This window comes from Hipposideros armiger, unplaced genomic scaffold (assembly GCF_001890085.2).
Source record: "Hipposideros armiger isolate ML-2016 unplaced genomic scaffold, ASM189008v1 scaffold_264, whole genome shotgun sequence".
In the NCBI taxonomy this organism is placed as follows: Eukaryota; Metazoa; Chordata; class Mammalia; order Chiroptera; family Hipposideridae; genus Hipposideros; species Hipposideros armiger.
Genome location: NW_017731614.1, coordinates 1,383,010 through 1,402,488, shown reverse-complemented (window position 1 = coordinate 1,402,488; position 19,479 = coordinate 1,383,010). Strand labels below are relative to the sequence as shown.

The 19,479-nt window shown below is 55.4% G+C and overlaps 1 protein-coding gene across 6 annotated transcripts in view; it reads right to left on the bottom strand.

Moving 5' to 3' along the window:
- RAI1 (retinoic acid induced 1) overlaps positions 1-19,479 on the bottom strand; it is a 122,580-nt gene that overhangs the window by 76,364 nt on the left and 26,737 nt on the right. For 5 of the 6 annotated variants that reach the window (XM_019656638.1, XM_019656639.1, XM_019656640.1 and 2 more), the window contains exon 2: positions 4,724-4,849. The gene's annotated coding sequence lies outside the window, so the exon portion shown is untranslated. Of the gene's footprint in view, positions 1-4,723; positions 4,850-5,021; positions 5,152-19,479 lie in introns of those variants that run through there. The other variant, XM_019656643.1, reaches the window with a different exon arrangement.

Below are 19,479 nucleotides of genomic sequence, written 5' to 3'. Positions count from 1 at the left end.
CCCGCCCCCCCTTTCACCCACCCAGCTGCAACCTTGAAAACAGCACAAAAGCCTGCTGCCTGGATTTCTCTTGGGGCCATTAGGAGGAAAGTGTCTGCTCACATACACAGTCATACAGCCATGTGCCCAAGCTAGGGGGCACACTCCCCCCACCCCCGAAATGCACAAGTGGAGTCAGAGACTCACAGAGACACAGACAGGCATGCATGCACACACAAGTACCAAAGCCAGAAGGCACATACTCCTTAAGAAGGGGCCGGCCAAGTGGCTCAGTTGGTTAAGAGCTCGCTCAAGAGTTTGAGCTCTGAGCAACAGCGGTTCGAGTCCCGGCCCGAGCTGAGCTGCCAATGAGCTGCCAACAGGTGGGCAGGATGACTCAGCTAAAGAAAAAAAAAAAAAAAAAAAGAAAGAAACATACAAACAGGATCCAAGGCACACAAACACGGGCACATATACAGACCCAGGCTGACAGGCACACCAACCCCCTCAAAATATACAAACAGGACCAGACACACAGACCATGCACACACAGATGTGCATGCGCCCATGGGAACACACACGTGCACAAAGACACACCACAGAAATGTCCAAATGCCTACACTCATGGGAAGGCTGCTCTAAACCTCTAAGGCCAGTGGGTGTGTTGGAGGGGGTGGGGGTGGTAGGGGACACACAAAAGGTCCCTGTGCTGAGATGGGAAGTCAGAGCCACAGTCACCTTGCCCCCTACAAACACCCTGGCCCCAGCCCCCTTTCTTGGCTGCTACAAGGCCCAGCAACATGGAGGTGCCCTGCCACCTGCCCCTTGGGGGCGGAGGGTGGCGGGGGGAGAACCCGCAAACAGAGAAGCCACCAAGATCTTGCCTCCTTGCCATCTACCTGGTCTGGATCCTTCTGACCCTTAGAGCTCTCCAAAGAGCTGTCCCACTCAGCCCTGACAGAGCCGACCCCGGATTTCCAGCCTTTCTGGGCCATCATCCAGCACTGGCCATCACCAACACCCACACTAGGGTGATGTCCCCCTACTTCTCTTCTGGGTGCCCAAAGAGGCTGGGGGGTGGGGGTGGGGGGCTTTCTCTCTTCTTTCTTCATTTTAAATAGGTCCTTTCCTTCCCTCCTTTTCTTCCTTCCTGACCTTCCCTCCCTCTTTCCTAATCCTTTCCTTTCTCTCCCACTGTCTCCCTTTCCATTCTTTTCTCTCCTCCTCTTTCTCTCTTCTCTTTCCCCTTACTCCTGGGGTCAACCTAAGATCAGAGGGAGAATTTAAGAGAGTCCTTCCCCACTCCTCAGCTTCTGAATAGAGCCATCGCTAGCTTTTTGGACAAGTAAACTGAGGCATGGGGGTAGGGGCACACCACTGGGGTCCTCTGACATCTATAGTACCACCTCTCTCACTGCCCCTGTTTTGAGTCCTTTGGGTCCTCTTGGGTAATCCCAGATCCCATGGACACGGCCAATGTGTGTGACACAGACTTTAGGGGCCTGTCTGGCAATACAGCTGGTGAGACCAGGGGCATGCTGGGTGCTTCTCTCTTGGGCTCTCAGTGCCTCCACCTGTCAAATGGACAAGGTCAGTCTAAAGGACCCCTAGAGACTTCTCCTGGGTGCAGGAACCAAAATGGCACATCAGTAGCCCTTTCTTGACTGCTGCAAGGCCCAGCAACTGCTATGTAACCTTGGGACTCACTTCATCTTTGGACTCCCCTTTTCTCCTCTGTCAAAGGGGAGAGGTCAGGCAGGTGATTCATCACTAATGTTCTTTTTGGTTCTGATAGAAGGTTCTAGATTGTGCTGGAAGGAAGAACAGTGTACCACTTCTCCAAAAAAAATGAGAAGCCCATTTCTTTCACTGCAGGCATGTCAGAGCCTTTGGCATCAGCAGAATCATTTTCAGGAAATCATCTTAAACATCAAAAAAAGCTTTCTACACAAAATATATCCACTACCCCATTCATCAGGAGCATCCAGAATGTTAAACAAAAGGGGAATATTAAGTAATTGATGGTACATCCACCAGATTGGAAAACCCTAGAGACATTAACCCATGGTGTTTATGAAGAGCTGGTTACAAAACAGGAAAAGGCTACTGCTAGCGCTAACAGAGAAAGCAGGATATATACGCCAACAGAGAAAGCAGGATATACACCGAATACAGAGAATGACGACAAAGCTTTTAAAAAACAAACCACCAAGTCAACAAAACTGCAAAGGACCACATCAAAATATTAATGTTGTCATAGTCCACTAAGACCGTCAGTAACCTTTTTATTTTTTAGATTTTCTATGAAGCATATTTCAAAAACATATATATCAAAAAGGTGGTTTTTTTTAAATGACTAAATGCCTCCAATTGAGAAACTTTCCCCTTCCATTCATTTATTCATTCATTCATCACTGATTCATTCACTGCTGTCTGTCCAGCCAAAGCTGAGTGCCCATCCTGTGCCAGGAGCTTTAAGATCTGCAGGAAATGGTTCTCACCTGCAAGAAACGGAAATGTGGGGTGGGTGGGAAAGACAGCAGACAGCCCCTCAAAGAACTCCACACCACAGGGGTTTGTGCCACAACAGGCCCCGCCCCAGTGAGGGGAAATCAAGCCTGTTGGCAGGTCCTGCCTTCCGGTGGCCTTATCCACGCCTGCCCTCAGCTCCTAGGGTCTCACAGTTTAGCCTATGGGTCAGAAACTCACCCTTATAACCACCAAGCCTCCAGCTGTAGGTGGTGAGGGTGGAGGTGGGGAATGGGGCAAGTGCTGAAGGACCCCACCCCTACCACAATTCCACTTCCAGTTCCAGTGGCTCTGGCAAGTAACCCCTTTCCCCTCGAGGCCACAAGGCCGCTACCTGGCAGCAACACCCTCTCTGGGCTCTGATTTCAGCCTCCCTAAGGTCCCTGAACAAGGCACCACCCAGCCAAGTCTGGTCCGGCTGCGGCGGCTGCTGCTAAGGGAGCACAGCACAAGGAATTTGCTAGAACCACAGGCTGTTAGCATGTCAAAGGGTCCGACTCCCAGTTCCTGAAGTGTGGGGGCTGACAGATTTCTGGGGAGGGTTAACTCTTTCTATTCCTGGACCAAGTCACAGAATGGCCTGAAAACTGTCTGCCACTGCCCCCCCCCAAACCAGGTACCTCCCCACTCCCCAGGAATCCTCTCTTTAAATAGGGAGAAGAATTTCCTTCACCTGCTTGGGTGTTCAGCTTGGGGTCCCTGGGCCTGGCTTTTTCTCTTCCTACCCCAGGAAAAGGAAGGACTCCCCTTTTTAGCCCTTGGGATGCTTACCTGGCAATCCAATTAACCCCTTCCACACTACCCCCAAAGGAGCAAAAGGATCTGGGAGCTCTGAGTGCGTAGAAGCCTCTGATCTCGTGGCCCCTACTTTGAGTTGAGCCCCCGTCAGGACTGTGATCCCCAGAAATTCTCTGGCCTAGCATTCCCTTTCCATAGCCCCGGTGGTTAAAGAAGTTCCCACCGCTCCCCTTCTCTCTCTTCTCCCCTTCCCCCCAGCCCTTGAGGGAGGGAGCGCGGCTTCCGGATCTCCAAAGCAGCGTCTGCTGTGGATCGCAGGAGGCAAACACTTCGTCACACACACCACCACCACCGCCGCCGCCGCCGCCGCCGCCGCCCTCGGGATCACCTCTGAAGCCCGCATTGTACTTGAACGGAGGAGGCCGAGACGGGGGGGCTCTCAGACGGCCTGAAGTCACCAGCCAATCACCAAGTCCAAGAGGGGCTAAAATCCACCAGCCGCGGCCGAGAACCCAAGCCTCAGGCCTCCTTCGTGCATCCTACCTCGCCCCCGCCCCTCCCCTCAGGCGCCATCCGACGTCAACGTCTCTAACCCAAACAAGCCCCTCCCCTTAAGAGATCCCCTCCCCCTCCCCCTGCGCCGGGTCAGTAGCCCTACGAGAGAAAGCGCTGTACGACCACCCCCACCCCAACAGCAGAAGCGCGAGATTTTATTGTCAGCCTGGCCACTCTTGCGCGCGTGAGGCGGGGGTGCAAGGCAGCGGGGCTATCCCGCAGGCTCTGAAGCGGGGAGTGGGGAGGGGTCTCCAGGGGAAGTGTTTGAAGCTGCTCCTCTAGCTCTGTCCAGATCCGGAAGCCGCCGGGGGAGGGAGGAAGGCGGGGGAGGGGAGAGCGCGACCTTAAGCGCTCGCAGGCGGCAAGGAGGGGCCGCCGCGGCCGGAGGCGTAGGGGGCGCCGAGTCCCCCGGGAGGCTGTGCTCTCGGGAAGTTTCCCAACGATTACCCGGAGCAGGACAAGGGAGGCAAACGGCCCTCCTCCGCCTGACCGCCCCAGGGCGCAGATTGCGAACTTGAGCAAAACTCCTTCCTCCGGCGTCCCTCACCTCCCCTTTCGCGGCTGCCAGGTCCGCCATCTCAGCCCTCTGCCTTCCGCCAGTACCACTGTCGCCAAGACCGTGGAGGAAAGGGGAGGGGGAGATCCCCAGCACAACCAAACTAAGGCCAAAAAAAATTTTTTTTAAACAAATTCCTTCTGAGACCGATTCCCTCAACCAGCGTGGAAAACCCCCAAAGCAGGCAAATCTGCAACTCCAGCCAAGATCGCCGCGTGCGGGAGGGGGTGCCGGAGGTAGGCGGAGACCCCCGCCGGCAGCCCCGGGTTTGGAGCAGGTCTGAGCGCGGCGGCGGGCTGGGGTCTCCAGGAGCCCTCGCGCTCCGAACAGCCCCCCAAAGACACAAAGCTCTGCCACCAACAATACCTGCGGGCTCCTCTTGTGTCTCCCAAGCGCCGGCGCTGCGCGTTTTGCCGTTTCCCTTTCCCAGCGCGGTCTCTCTCCTCCTCGAGCGCGCGCGCCTCTTCCAGAACGCGGCGGCCAGATGAGATCCTTGGGAGAAAAAAATGTGAGCGCTCGCACGATTCCTTTCTCTCCGCCCGCCGCTCGCTGCAGCCCCCGGCTCGCTCCTTTCTCCTTCGCGCTCCCGCGCGCGCCGCGCCTCTCGCGCCCCGCGTTTCCTTCTCAGCAACCCCTGTGAGCGCCCTCAGTAGCCATTATTCACCGGCCGCCGGGGGACAGGAGGTAATTAGAGACCGCCCTGTGGCCGCATCCACTCTGCAAGCGCGATGCGGGCGCTGGGCGCGCGCGGGGAGGGGCGCGCGACGAGGGGGCTTGACTGCGCGCAGCCCGCGCCCCAGACGCGGGGGAGGGGAGGGGAGAGGAGGAGAGGGGAGGCGGAGGAGGGGGTAGAGAGGGAGGAGACGAGGGAAGGAGTGGTGAGCTCCGGACGGACGCCAGCGGGAGGAGGGGGCTGCAGGGAGACGCTCCCGCGGCTCTTACCGCGGGGCCTCGGGGTCACGGGCTAGGAGGTTCCGAACAGCTTAGAGACGAGGGGTTGTGTGTGTGTGTGGGGGGGCGTTGAGTGTCTCCATTTGTGTGTATGTGCGCGCGCGCGTGTCGGAGATAGAAAGGGAGGGAGGGAACGCTTTAATATTTTTCCAGTGACTTACGAGCCGATGCGTGAGCTCTTGGTGGCGCGTTTAGGTCCGTGTGTGTATCAGTGTGGCTGTATATTTCTGGTCTGCCCTACGTGTGAATGTCACGGGGTGTGCGGGTCTGGCTGCGAGCTGTGAATGGCTGCGAGCTGTGAATGTGTGTCTGGGTCTCCGAGGGACTGAGTGATGCGGTGCCTGTGTGGGGTCGTGTTTGTGTGCGACTGTTTATAGGGGGGTTGTGGGATTGCGTGGGTGGGACTGCGCCTGTGCGAGTCTGTGTGTGAGGTTGTGTGGGGAGATTGTGTCTGAGTGTGTCTGAGGCATGTTGTGTATCTGTGTGGGCTTGTTTGCGAGCGAGATTGCGGTTGTTGGGACTGTGGGTCTGCGCGTGGAGGGGGCAGTGCGCCTGTGCAGGGCTGTGGGTCGGCGAGAGGCTGTGGAGTGTCTCCGGGCGCTCTTGTGTGGGACTGCGTGGGACTGTGTTCTGCGTGTGGGTCTGAGGCCGGGCGGGCGGGGTGAAGGGGTGGCCCGCGTAGCGTCGGGGATCACATAGCTGTAGAAGAGCCGCTTAAGGCGGGAACAGGCTGCACTGGGATCGGGCGCAGCGCGGCGAGTAGTGGCAGAGAAGGGGCGGGGGGACAGAAGGCGGAGACGAGGGGGGGGGCCTTCATCCCGTGTCCCCTCTCTCCGCACCGGAGACACAGCTTGGAGATCCCTGCAATTGCCGGCGCCGCGGTCTTAGAGGCACTGGGTTTGGAGAACGCTTCTGGGCCCGGGGAGCCGCCTAAGGGCTGGGGGCAGCGGGAACTGACACTCGGAGATCCGGGAGCAGCCCGGAAGCTGGAGGCGAGGACTGCCTGAAGGGGCAGGTCGTGGTGGGGAAACAGCGGAGGACTAGGCCGAGACAAAGAACGGGGCCGGAGGCCTCGAGGCGGAACTGCACCTCGAGGTTCCCCCCCGCGGCCGAGGGGTGGCTCAGCCGGCGCACTAAAGGGTGGCGTATGGAGCCCCGCGGCGCTGGCGCGGCCCCTCCTTGCCCCGGTACAGGAGCTGCAACGGGCAGCAGCTCCCGAGCCCTGGGGGCACGGAATTACGCTCCCCGGGCGGGGCCGCAGTAGGGGGGCGCCTGCCACAGGGCTGTGATTGAGCGCTCTGCTGGGCCGCCCCTCGCTAGGCTGTTCTCCGCCCACGCAGCCATTCATTCATTCATCCATCATCTCCATCTACCCACGCACCTCTCTCTCCAGACACGTGTCTGACCTATCATCGGTCCACTCGATTATTGAGCCAGGGGACCACACAGACGTGTCAGACCTGGATCTCTCCACTTTCTCCTGCTCGTTAGTCTGTTTCACTCCTCAACCCCCACCTATGCTACCCGACTCAGACCCCTCTGTTTTGGTAAGAGGGAAGAGCGCACCCCACGACCTCTATCATACTTAACGTTTTTTTGCGGTTCAGTGATCGCCTGACCCCCTCCCCCCATCTCCGAACCCACCCCCAACCCCCATCCCCCACCACCCCTGCCCCTACTATGTCTGGCCAGGTGGGGTGTGGGGAGAAGCCTTCTACGTGCTCCCTGGCTCTCACTGAGGCCTGGTGACTCTTTAAAGAGGGATGTGGCAGGCAGCACCCTCCCCTCAGCACATCCTGGGCTGGGGTAAGGCCAGTGAGAAGGGGTTTCATGAAAGGATTGCTGTGCCTCCAGGTCCTTGGATGAAGGCTGTGCAGGGCCTGGTGGCTACCCCAGTGGTCTGAATGGTCCATCCCAAACCTACCATTGGTGCGTGTCACCTGGGAAACTAAAATAACAGATTCCTGGGCTCTAGCTCAGAAATAATCCAAGTGCCCAGAGCCTTTGCACATGCTGTTCCCTTTGCCTAGGAATCAACATCTTACTATCAGGCCTGGAGCATCCAGATTCCTGGCCTCTCTCCCAGAAATAGGCCCCAAAAGTGCCCTCTGGGCTGATCCCTGACTCACCTGGTGAGGATGCTACAAAAACAAAGAGGCCACTGCAGGCACCCATTTCCAGCCCTCAGGCCCTAGGCAGCCCAGCTCTTCTCTGGGCTCTGGGTTCTCCATCTTTAAAATGCAGGTTGCTTGGTCTCTACCTTCAAGATCTGGCCTGGGAACCAGGGTCCCTCTGTCCTGAAGCTGTTGGGTGAGCCAGAAGAGGCCCACTGTGTGTATTATTAGACAAAAAAAAAAGCCCAAATCCCTGCTGGGACCACCAACCCAGCTACAGACCAACCCACAACCCTTGTCACAGTGCCACCTGACCCTCAGCTTCTGCTGTCTGTCACATCCTGATCAACCACCTCCTCCATGCAGCCAGCCACCTGCAAGGTCAAGACTGGAAGGATAATTAGGATGGTAGCATGTGCCCTCTTCCCCTGGGGTACAGGGACAAGTTCCCCTCCCCTTCCCTCCCTGGTTTCACAGTGATCAGAAGAAAACAGTCCCCCTAGTAGCTGAGGAGATCCCACACAATCAGGCCCCACCACTCCTCTGATCGCATGCTTCCCCCTTACTCACTACTGTTCTTTGAATTGACCAGGCACACTCTTACCTCGGCCTTTGCACTTGCTGGTCTATCTGCCTAGAATGTTCTTCCCCACCTTCTAATGTACCATATAATTTACTTGTGTATTTTGTATTTATTTTTATGTGTTTGCTCATTGGTGTGTCCTCTGTACCTGGAATGGTGCCTGGCATACATTCAATAAGTATTTGTTGAATGAATCAATGAGTGAATCAATGAATGAGGCTGACACAAGCTTTCCTCCTGTGAACCTGACCCAGCTCAGGGCTTTCTCTTCTTTGAACCAATAGCCCCTTTGGAGAACAATGGGGATGGGTGGGGATGGAGAATAACACGGCAAGCCACAGGTCACTTGACTCATCAGAGGTCGTTCAATGAGTGCTCTTCATGGATTCTGGATTCTAGACACATGACCTAGTAGTTTGGAGGAATGAGACAGTGTCCGTATGGCTTATCCTAAAGGAGAGTAGAGCCCTTCATCTGTTCCAGGGGTCTCTGTGTTATTCCTGAGGGCAGTTTAGCAGAGGGGTACAAATTCACATCTGCCAAAGGTGGAAGTAAATTCCCTACCTGGCCAGGGTCCTTCTACAAGTGTTATCATGGAGGGTCCTCAGGACAGTCCCCCAAGCAGGGACCTGCCCATCTCTGAAAGGAGAAACTCAGCCATCAAAAGGACTTTGTTAAGAACACACAGCAAGTCGGGCGGCCAAGTGGCGCCATGGTTAAGAGCTGGCTTGGGACACCAGGGGACCCCAGTTCGGATCCCACATATGAGGGCCAGTGACACTGCCCTCTACAGCTAAGATGCTGAACAACAGCTCAACTTGGAGCTGGGCTGCCTTGAGTCACAGGCAACAGAGTAGGCTGCAATACCTGCTGCAGTGGGTTGACATGGGCTACCATGTGTAGCCAGCAGCCAGCGTGAGCAGCCAGCAGCCGCCGTGAGCTGCTGTCCAGAAGCCGGCGACTGATATGCCTCGCCCGGGAAGAGCGCAATGATGGTGCCAACTTGGGCCAGTGAAGCAACATCCTCCACAACTAGACTGAAGAACAAAAGGACAGCAACTTGTCTGTTCCCCTTCCCCCAATTCCCTAGCGCTGTTCCCATCCCCCTAATTCCCCAATAAAAAAAATCTTAAAAAAAAAAAAAAGAACACACAGCAAGACAATCTGATCCCTACCTGACTATAGGTTTCCAGAGAGATCTGGCTCACTTCAGCCGACCACAGAGCAGGTGCTCAATATGGGAAGTGAACGAGAGCAAGCGAATGAATGAAATAACATCAAAATTCAAACTTAGGTCTGCATGGCTGCCAAATCCTTGCTTGTTCATCAGACTCTATGGGCAAGAGTCCAGGGGATCACAGTGGCAGCACCCAGCTCACAGCGGGTGCTCCATAAATGCTGAGGGAACAACTAGCAGGGGAGGCTGCCTGACTGGCAAGCTCCCTGCTCTGGCCAGGGGTCTGATTCCACCACCTGCTATGTAAGTCCTATCCCAGGTTAAGTGGGGAGACAGGAACTCCTTGCTTGGCTGGTGGGAGGGCTGTGGATGTTCACAGGTCTCAAGGGGTCTGATCTTTCCTGGTGAGGTGTGGCTGTACTCAGGAGAGCCTGGGCCTGGACAGGTCACCCTTTTGGTTGCCTAGCACTATCTGAAGAGCTGCTTTCCTGCAAAGTGTGTGTGTCCAAATGCCATTCCAGGGTTAAATAATAAACAGGCCAGGGAAGGGACCCCAGGCAGGGACTGGGGAGTGCAGGCAAAGAGGTCAGCAGGGCTGCCAGATGTTGGGCTCTCTGACAGACCACCAGGGACGGGTTATCCAGGGGCCACCCAGGTGGGCACAAAAGGCAGAAAAGAGGGGCCTGGACTCCATATACCAGGCTAGGCTGGTGCCACTGAGACCCAGAAGTTGCCTTCAAGCTTAGCCCTGGTCTGTTAACCCCCAGGTCCTCCTGGCCTTGGGGTGCCATGGTTCTCCAAGGAGTAGACAGTGTTAGGGCCCTGACGTGTAAGTATGAAGGTCTGGAGTCAGAGGTGGCCTGGAAGATTTCAACATCTACTCTACACGTTAATGGATTAGTCAGCCAGTGATTTCTAGTCTCTCTCGTTCCCTCAGATCAGTCACCCTCCCTATTTCAGAGACTGGGTCACTGTTGTCCAGAAAACTGACTAGCCCAAGGTCACACAACTTGAGTGTAACAAAATATTCATCCATTTGCTTGGAAAATACTTACTGAACACCTACTATGAGGCACTGTTTTAAGTGTTGAGGATTCAGGGCAAGGAATGAGACAAAGCTTTGGGTCTTTCTAGTCCTGATACAGACAAATAGAATGAATAAATAAGTTATGTAGTATGTTTACATTTAGGTGAGGCAGTGTTGTAAAAAATAATAAAAAAAACCCGGGAAGGGGGCTGGGAGCATCTGGGGGAGGGCTGTGTTTTCATATTGGGTGGTCAGGGAACTCACGCTTGAAAATATTTAAGAACAGACTTGAAAGACTAAGGTAATGAGGCATGCATCTGGAGGGAAAGCTGTGCAGGTAGAAGGAACAGCAAGTGCAAAGGCCCTGAGGCAGGAGCAGGGTGGGAATTTTCAAGGAATGGCAGAGGCTGGTGTGGCTGGAGGACAGAGAGCGATGGGGTAAGTGGAAAGAGATGGGGACAGAGAGTTGACACATGGTTGTAAGAACTTTGGCTTTTACAGGGAGTGAGAGGAGGAATCCCTCCAGTGTTTTGAGCACAGGAAGGATGTGATCTCCCTGAGGTCCCAGACTCCCTCCTGGCTGCTGTGAAGAAAACAGGCATAGGGCTAGGGCAGGAGTGAGAAGACCATTGAGGTGGCTCCTGCATGAGTCCAGAAAGGCAATGACAGGGTCTGGTCAGGGTGGGGGCCGTGGAGAGCTGAGGAGGCATCAGATTGTGGATTTATTTTGGAAGCAGGGCTAACAGGATTAGCTGGTGCATTTGGTCTGAGCAACTAGAAGGATGGAGCTACAGCAATCAGCCAGTCATGGGAGGTGAATGGGCTGGGGAGAGAGCAACTCCTCAGGACAGAACCACCCTACCCCCTCTGACAGGTTAATGACCTTCATGTCAATCTGTAAGCTGCTGAATAGGCTCCATCTTTAGTGGATGTACCTGGAGCAGTCCCCTGCCTGAATCAGCATCGGGTGACCTGCCACGTCACTTTCCCACTCCGAGCCTCAGTTTCCCCTTTCTATGAACAAGTCAGTCCAGGTCAGTGGCTGAGGGTACCTCTTTGCCTCCCCTCCCTCATGGCTCCTGTCATTCTCCCAGACCAACTAAAAGAATCCACTCCATGAATCTTCACTCCATGAATCTCTCCTTTGGAGTATGTTTATGGAGCTTTGTCGGGGACACTAGGGAGACAACAGTGAACAAAACAGACAACACCCTGCCCTCATGGGCTGGCATGGTCACTAAACCATTCTAGCCCTGTTCCTTTTTCTCCCCCACCAAAACCCTCTAATGCTCAGCACTTCCTGAGTGCTAGGCCACCACGGAGGACTGAGTGCAAAGCACTAGAGAAAATGTTTCTTTGAAAGCAAAGAACTGGACGTTTTAGCTGGGGGTGGTGGGGAGGCATCAGGATTATAAATATCCAAGTTCCCTTAAGTTTTCACATTTTCAGTCAGTTGGCGTACCTCCCCTTCCCCCCACCTCTCCAACCATCCCCCACTCCACATCCCAGGGGATGGCAGTAGAAGTCAGAGGAAGATCTGGGATCTTCCTATTTTGGTTCTGCTCAGAGTCAGGGCAGGAGAAAGGCTGCATGGTGGCGTCCACCTCTCCTGGCGGGGGCGGGGATGGGTTCTGCCCACCAATGCCTGTGACTGAAACCAGCTCTCTCTGCTTGCCTTTGATCTGTACAACCTTTGATCTCTGCTGTCTGTGGCTTTCTCTGCCATCTGTCTGTCTGTCCATCCATCTTTACTAGACTGTGGGAGGCCACCAGATGCTGTCATACAGCTTCAGACTCCGACAGGGCAGACTCACCCACTAGGGACCCTCTTCTCTGGGCTGGGCTCCAGTGGAGGAACCTTCACCTCTCTGTAACCTCTCACCCCTGGCCCCTGCAGCCTCCCTCTCCTGGGCTAGCCAGGCCAGCAAGGCCCAAAAGCCCCACACCACCCCCACTGGCACTCACCTCTCTTTCTCAACATCTGAGTGACTAGAAGATGCTGAGCTTGTGTCTCTCAGCTTGGAGAAGGCAAGGTGGCTGCAGGCAGGGCTGGGGGTGGGGCTTAATGGGTAAAAGAGGAGGGTTGAGCAGCTGGAAAGGCAGACAGACAGAAATGGGAAGGAAGGACAGGGGAGGGAGAAGGGAGGCAGATGAGAGATAGGAAAAGAATGGGGGAGAAAAAAGCAAATGAAGGGGAGAGGGAAAAAAGAATGACCAAGTGACAGGGTGAGGAGAAGGAGGCACCAGGAGCGGGACACACAGGGGTCTCCTCAGTGTGGGGAGAAAATGCCCTGCTCTGCTTTCTCTGGCTAGGTCCTGGGTCCAGAGGTTACCCCTTGGTTCCTGGCTGTGACCAAGGTCACGCACTCACAGCACATTTGGCCTGGCTGGGATCCTGTCACAGCCAGGGAAGCAGTTCACAGAGCCATGAGCCCGGGTGGCACCCAGCCGGGCCCACAGGCGCCTTCTTAGCCTGTGTCCCTACCTCTCAAGGTGCAGCCCAGGGCTCAAATCCACACTCGTGGACAGGAAGCCACCAAGGAGCTCAGAGCAGTGGTGTGGCTGAGGCCTCTGCAGGCCTCTGTGCCTCTGAGACTCCTACCTTCTACCATGAGTGGACTTCTGACCCCAGCCATAGTCTCTAGCCACACACCAACATCTGGCCCCTGCTATAGATTGACCTCTGACCCCAGCCCCAGCTTGAGCCTGAACCCCAGTGCTGGCAGAGGCACACCATGGTGGCCATCCTGCGGACACATTCCACCAGGCCACCAGGGACCATGTGGGAAGCTCAGAGCCATCCCACCCCTGAGGCAAGAAACACCATCAACCCTGCACATAGTCCACACTGAGACCTCAGGGCCATACAGTGACCAAGGAGGGCCCAAGGCTGCTGGCACGTTCCATGAGAAGAGTCCAGTGTCACCGAGCAGGAGGCCTGCCTAAGCCAGTGCAAGCAGGCCAGATGGTAACACAGACTCACCCCAAGTAAAAAAAACTCACACCCCATAGTCAGACCCACAGGCCCAGCCCGAGGCCCTCACACACAAACACACATGCAGACACCCAAGGCCTGGGACGACAGGCACCAGCACTCATATGCCCACCTGACACCCAATCAGACACCCACACAAACAAATGGACTGTCCACACCCCTGCCCCTTCTCACCAGGCCACAAAGACCCTTGAACCCAGGACCAGTGGTGCCCCAGGTGCCTGAGAGTGGAAATGCCGACACCCCTTCTCCTTCTCTACTTCTGAGAGGCTGCGGAGCCCTCAGGCCCTTCCCTGAGCCCGAGGCTTCCTTCGTCTGCTCCGGAAGGGAACCCCATGAGAGGGTGAGCACTATTCCCTCCCTCAAACTCTGGGTGGCGGCAGAAGCCCCAGCTTTACAGAGAATCCCCACATCACACAGCAGATCTGGGCCATCAGGACATGCATAGACACACATACTCCCCCAGGTGGAACTGCATGGCACACCATCTGTGTGTTCACATACTCACAAGGTCAGAGACACACACGCTAATAGCACACAGGCAGAAGATGTAAACAGGGACGTGCACACATGTAAATGTGACACAGATGCACATGTAAGGACACACACAGGCTCCTCTATATAAGTGCACATAAGAACCCGCACACACATCTGGATGGCAGCTACCTGCCTCCACACATCATTTGTTCCTAGGTGCCCAGGTGCCCAGGGGTGGAGGGGATGAGCTCCTGGGAATCTCTGGGTGGCTCAACCACCCCTCAAATGACCCCTCCAGCCCCTTCCCAGCTCAGGTCAGAGCTCCTCAGCTCTGCCCTCCCTTGACCTGGTGGCACCAAGGATGCTGGCCCAGGGCCCCTCCTGGTCCCCAGCCCTCAGCCCTAGCCAGGTGCGGACCCCTGTAATCTTGATAGCTGCAGCTCCTACCTGGACCTGGGCTAGCTTGGCCAGCTCCCTCCCTGCTAAGGGAGACCCAGTCCCTGGGATGGCAGAGACCTGGGGCTCAGCTTGCTCTGGGGCAGGAAAGTCCTCGAACCCCCAAGGAACATTCCAATGGATAGCTCTTTTCAGGGGTGCCCAAATTTGCAGGGCCTCTAGAAGGATGGAGACGAAAGTGCAGGTCAAAAAGGAGGGTTGGGAGTAGGAGGGTCGCTCACTGTGCTGCGTGAAATTTTTTTTTTAAGATTTTTATTGGGGAATTGGGGGAGGGGAACAGACAAGCTGCTGTCCTTTTTGCTCTTCAGTCTAGTTGTGGAGGATGTTGCTTCACTGGCCCAAGTTGGCACCATCATTGCGCTCTTCCCGGGCGAGGCAGGTCAGTCGCTGGCTTCTGGACGGCCGCTCACAGCAGCTGCTGGCTGCTCACGCTGGCTGCTGGCTACACACGGTAGCCCATGGCAATCCACTGCCACAGGGGCTGCAGCCTACGCCGTCGCCGGCGACTCACGGCAGCCCAGCTCCAGGTTGAGCTGTTGTTCAGCATCTTAGCTGTAGAGGGCAGTGTCACTGGCCCTCATATGTGGGATCCGAACCGGGGCCCTCTGGTGTCACAAGGCAGCTCTCAACCAATGCGCCACTCGGCCGGCCCTGCTGCGTGAATTTTTATCACTTGAGTAAGAGGAGGGTAAGGAGGGGGGAAGACGGAAGGAGGGGGAGGAGGAGGAGATTATTGTTCTTATACTTCTCCTCCTGGTTTGGCTTCATCCCCAAATTCCCTGGTGGAACCCAGGTGACTGTACCACGAGGCATGGGGGTGGCATACAGAGATGGTTCTAACTCTGCCAAGCACTCCTCATGGAATCCTCCCAGCAATCCTTTGAGGTAAGTGTGCTTAGTCCATTTTAGAGCTATGGAAACGGAGGCTCAGAGAGAAGAGAGGCCTGAATGACTTCAGGGGCAGCCGGAACCCTGATCCTGCCTTGTGAGCTTCTCAAGGAGCTGTTCTTATTCACCTGTTATGCCCAGGGCCCAGCTCAGAGCAGTTCAGCCCAGAACATGTGGAGGAAAGAAGCAAACCCCTGGCTTCAGACATCCACCTGGGCTCTCCAGGAGCATTACTGGGGGATGAAGCCCTCCTCCCTAAACCAAGAAAGGTGCTACCCCTGCCCACCCCCAGCGCAAGTCCAGTTCTGTCGCATCCCTGCTGTGTGTCCCTGGGCAGCTCCACACCCTGTCTGGGCCCAGTTTCCACAGCCGAAAAGAGGGATACTGCTCCTGCTTCTGCTTACTTCCCAGGGAGGGGGGTGATGTGGGCTGGAAAGCAGACCTCTAGGCCACGTAATCTCTCTGTCCCTAAACTTAGTAAAAAGCTCAGTCTGAGACCAAGAGAACCCTCCCAAACCCAGCCCCTGAGACAAGGCAGCTATAAGAGCAAGCATGAGGATCCTTCACTCAACAACTGCCAGGGCCAAAGCCAAGTCCAACCAGCCGCCATTAGTATGTCCTCCCAATCCTGTTTCCACACATTCTGTGGTAGAGAGGGTGCTTGTCGGTCAGCTTTCTTACACAGTCCACACCACTCCCAAGCTGTGTGACAAGAGTCACATTCAACTGCTTCACATGACATTTCCGAGTCTCAGTTTTCTCCACCTTTAAAATGAATTAGGGCTGGCCAAGTGGCGCATCAGTTAAGAGTTGGCTTGGGACGCCAGCTCTGAGCAGCAGGGCTGCCGGTTCAGATCTCACATGGGCCAGTGATGCTGCGCCCTCTACAGCTAAGATTGTGAACAACAGCTCGACCTGGAGCTGGGCTGCTGTGAGTCACCAGCGATGGCATAGGCTGCAGTGGGCTGCCGTGAGCCACTGTGAGCAGCCATCCAATAGCCGGCCACCGACTGCCTCATCAAGGAAGAGCGCAATGATCATAATACCAACATGGGCCAGTGAAGTGACATCCTCCACAACTAGACTGAAGAACAAAAGGACAGCAACTTGTCTGTCCCCCTTCCTCTGATTCCCCAACGCTGTTCCCCTCTCCCATTTGTCTGTTCCCCTTCACCAATTCCCCAATAAAATATTTAGAAAAAAAGAATGGGAGAATAGCAGGGCCTGGGTTGTGCTGAGGATCGATGGAAATTCTCCGTGAAAGTCACTGTGGGGTTTGCCACATCATGAGCTCCGATTATTATTCCCTCCTGGCCCATGGAGGTATCCGAGTTTCCAATCTCTGGGATAAGTATCAAATTCCAACTTCATGGTGATGGTCTGGATGTTTCATTTGGAAATCCTACTTGGTTGTGCTGCTGGGGCAAAGGCCCATGCACACTTTGTCCCCAGTGCCCACTTTATCCCCAGTGCTGGGTGACCACAGACATGTGCTCTCGACTACTAGTCCCTGAGTCCCTTCCCAACCTCCCAAAGTCAAGTGGGGGCTGGAGCAGAGAGGGGCCCAGGAGCCCCATGCTACAGACCCAGAAACTGGGGCCCAGAGAGGGAGCTGAGGAGGGGTAGAAGCAACAGGAAGACAGATTTCACCTCCATATAAGGAAGAGCTTGTTAACAGGCAGAGCTGCCCAGAAATGGAATGAGCAAGCTGCCTGGGGAGGTGGTAAGCAGCCTGTGGCTGAGGGCGCAAAGGTGGTCTCTGGGTGGGGACGTCATCCAGGCAGCTGGGACACCAGATGGGGAAGACCGCTGGGATCTCTGGTCCTGTAACTTGACCAAGGCCACGTGAGCGGGAATGGAATTCCAGCTGGTCAGCGCTGGGGGCCGGAGCAAGCGTTCCTGCTCCAGACCTGCCACACGAAGCCCAGCAGACAGACAGAGCTCGGCGGACTGGAGTGAGTAGGCAGCCCCTCCAAACCAGTTCCCTGCCCACCCCCTCCCCATGTCACAAAGCACTGATTTTTTAGAGAGAACGTTAGAAAGTATATGAAAGTACAAAGGAAGAAAGGAATCCAGGGCCCCTTCCCCCTGTGACAGTCACTACTTCCTTCCAATCTTCTTTCTGCATATCAATTTTGTTCAGAAATCCTGGTGTGCTCTAAATTCTTTTTATTGAAATACAGTTCACCCCTATAAAATGGTTTGGGTGTAATCAGAGTTGTGCAACTATCACCACAGTCCTAATTTCAGGACATTTTCATGCCCCCAAAAGGAGTCCCGTACGCATTAGCAGTCACACCCCACTCTCCCCACACCACAGCCTGTCAACCACTCATCTACTCTCTCTCTTTATGGACCAGTACAGTAGCCAATTCCCAGCCTCTCTGCACCCACCCTTGCCCCCTTCAGCCCTATGGCAGCCAGAGGGAGCCTGCTAAAACTCAAGTCAGGTCATATCCCTCCCTCACTCAGAATCCTCCATGGCTCCCATCTCACACAAGAGTTAAAACCAAACTTATCTGAGGGCATACAATCCCCTGTGCAATCTGACCCCTGCTACTTTTGGCCTTACCTCCTCCTACTCTCCGCATAGCTCCCTCTGCTTCAGCCACACTGAACTGCTCTTGGCTCCTCAAACATATCAAACATGGCCCTGCCGCAGGGCCTTTGCACTGGCTAGCTGTTCCTTCTCCCGAAAACACATTTCTCCTGCATGTCTGCTTAGCTCTCCCCACCACTCTATTTCTGTAGCCCTGCTTTATTTTTCTTCATAACACTTATCACCTGACGTATCTTTCTGTCCACTGTCTTCTCCTCTACTAAAACGCTCCATGACTTGATACCTTGTTTCCACCTAGCAGGGAGTTGCAGCTCAGTGACTATCTGGGCTGTTTCCAATAATATAAGCAACATAAGAGGAGCAAATGCAAAACCCAAGCGCTCACAGAGCAGGCCTTATGAACTGGCGGCCCTTCGCCTGTAGACAGGTGCGGTTTAAACCACACTGTGCCTTTTGTTAATTGAATCAGAAGAGCTCACCAAAAAAAATCCAGATTCCTGCTTCTCTTGAAAACACAGATCTGGTCACCCAGGGCTGCACACTGGCGTGACAGCCATCAGTGGGCACTGAGCGGCTGGCCCTGGGGGACGTTGGAGTCCTGGCTCTGGGGCCCAGGACCAGACCTGTCCCTGCCTCTGCCAGGTGGGCACTCCACAGGCATGAGGCTGCGAGGTCCTGATAGGTGACTGTCTTGTCACTCCTCAGAGATGCCCCAGATGTGGCACCCGGAGGGGCAGCTTCCCTGCAGGAGACATGAGTGCTCCCCTCTGGCTGCTCCCTGACTGACCCAGCCTCACCTTCCACCCACCTTTTCTTCCCAGGCTCAGCGAGCTCTCAGTCGCCCCTGGTAGCTGCTGTGCCCTGTGCCTGCTCTCAACTTCATCTTTCTGTTCTCTAAGAGGCTCTGCCTCACTGTCCCCCAAGGCCCGTCCAGGCCCCCTACACATACCCTATGAGCTGGGGAAGGAGAGGGGTGTGACCCCTTTCCCCCCATAGTATCCAAGGCAGGAGGCCCTTGGGAAGCTTTGTTGAAGGACTGAATGAACAGCACCCACCCTGAGGGTCTGGAGGAATTAAGGGATAACACGGGCACCTGGAAGGGCCCAACGTGGGTCGTGCTTAGCGCCAACTCACACTTGCTAATCACCTACAGTGAGCCAGCAACCAGGGGCGCAATGACGGGAAAGCTGGAGAAGGCCTGCAGTGGGGACACAGGTCCAGGAGAAGGCGGGAGGGCTAGAGCCCAGGCATGCTGCTACAGCTAGGCCTATGCCTGTGTGGGTGTATGTGTGTGTGCACGCATGTGTGTTCACGCTGGTGAAGGAAGGCTCCACACTGGGCAGTGTCTGGAGTTCTCCTAGGGCCTCAGTCTCCTGACCTGCACACAGGGCTCCCCATCCCTGTGGCTCAGTCCTGCCTCCCCACCCTGGAGGTTTTCTGGTACTTCATCCTCATCCATCAGGATCTTGCTGCATTCCTGTGAGTCATTCTCCAAACAAACCTTGGGGAGGGAGAGAAGGGAACAGGGGAGGAGAGAGGGAGGCTGGAAGCAAACCTGGCCCTGCCTCCTGCCTCCCACCTGTCCCCCCTCATCACCCTTTCATACACACATGGGCCCCCACCAGGAGGGTTCTGGATAAGTGTCTGGTCAGATTGTGCCATGGACTTGCTATGTGACCTTGGGCAAGACCCTTGCCCTCTCTCAACCTCTGGAGAAAACGACCCTGAAGGTCCCCTTCTATAGGATGCCTGAGCTTCTGAGGGGACTGTCAGTCTCAAATGAGGCAGGGAAGGGGGCTGGGGTGTGCCCTGGGTGTCCTTGAAGCAGCCTCTGCCCACTTCCTTGTCTCAGTTTCCTCACCTTTGAAATGGGGGAGGGGCAAGTCCTTGGTAG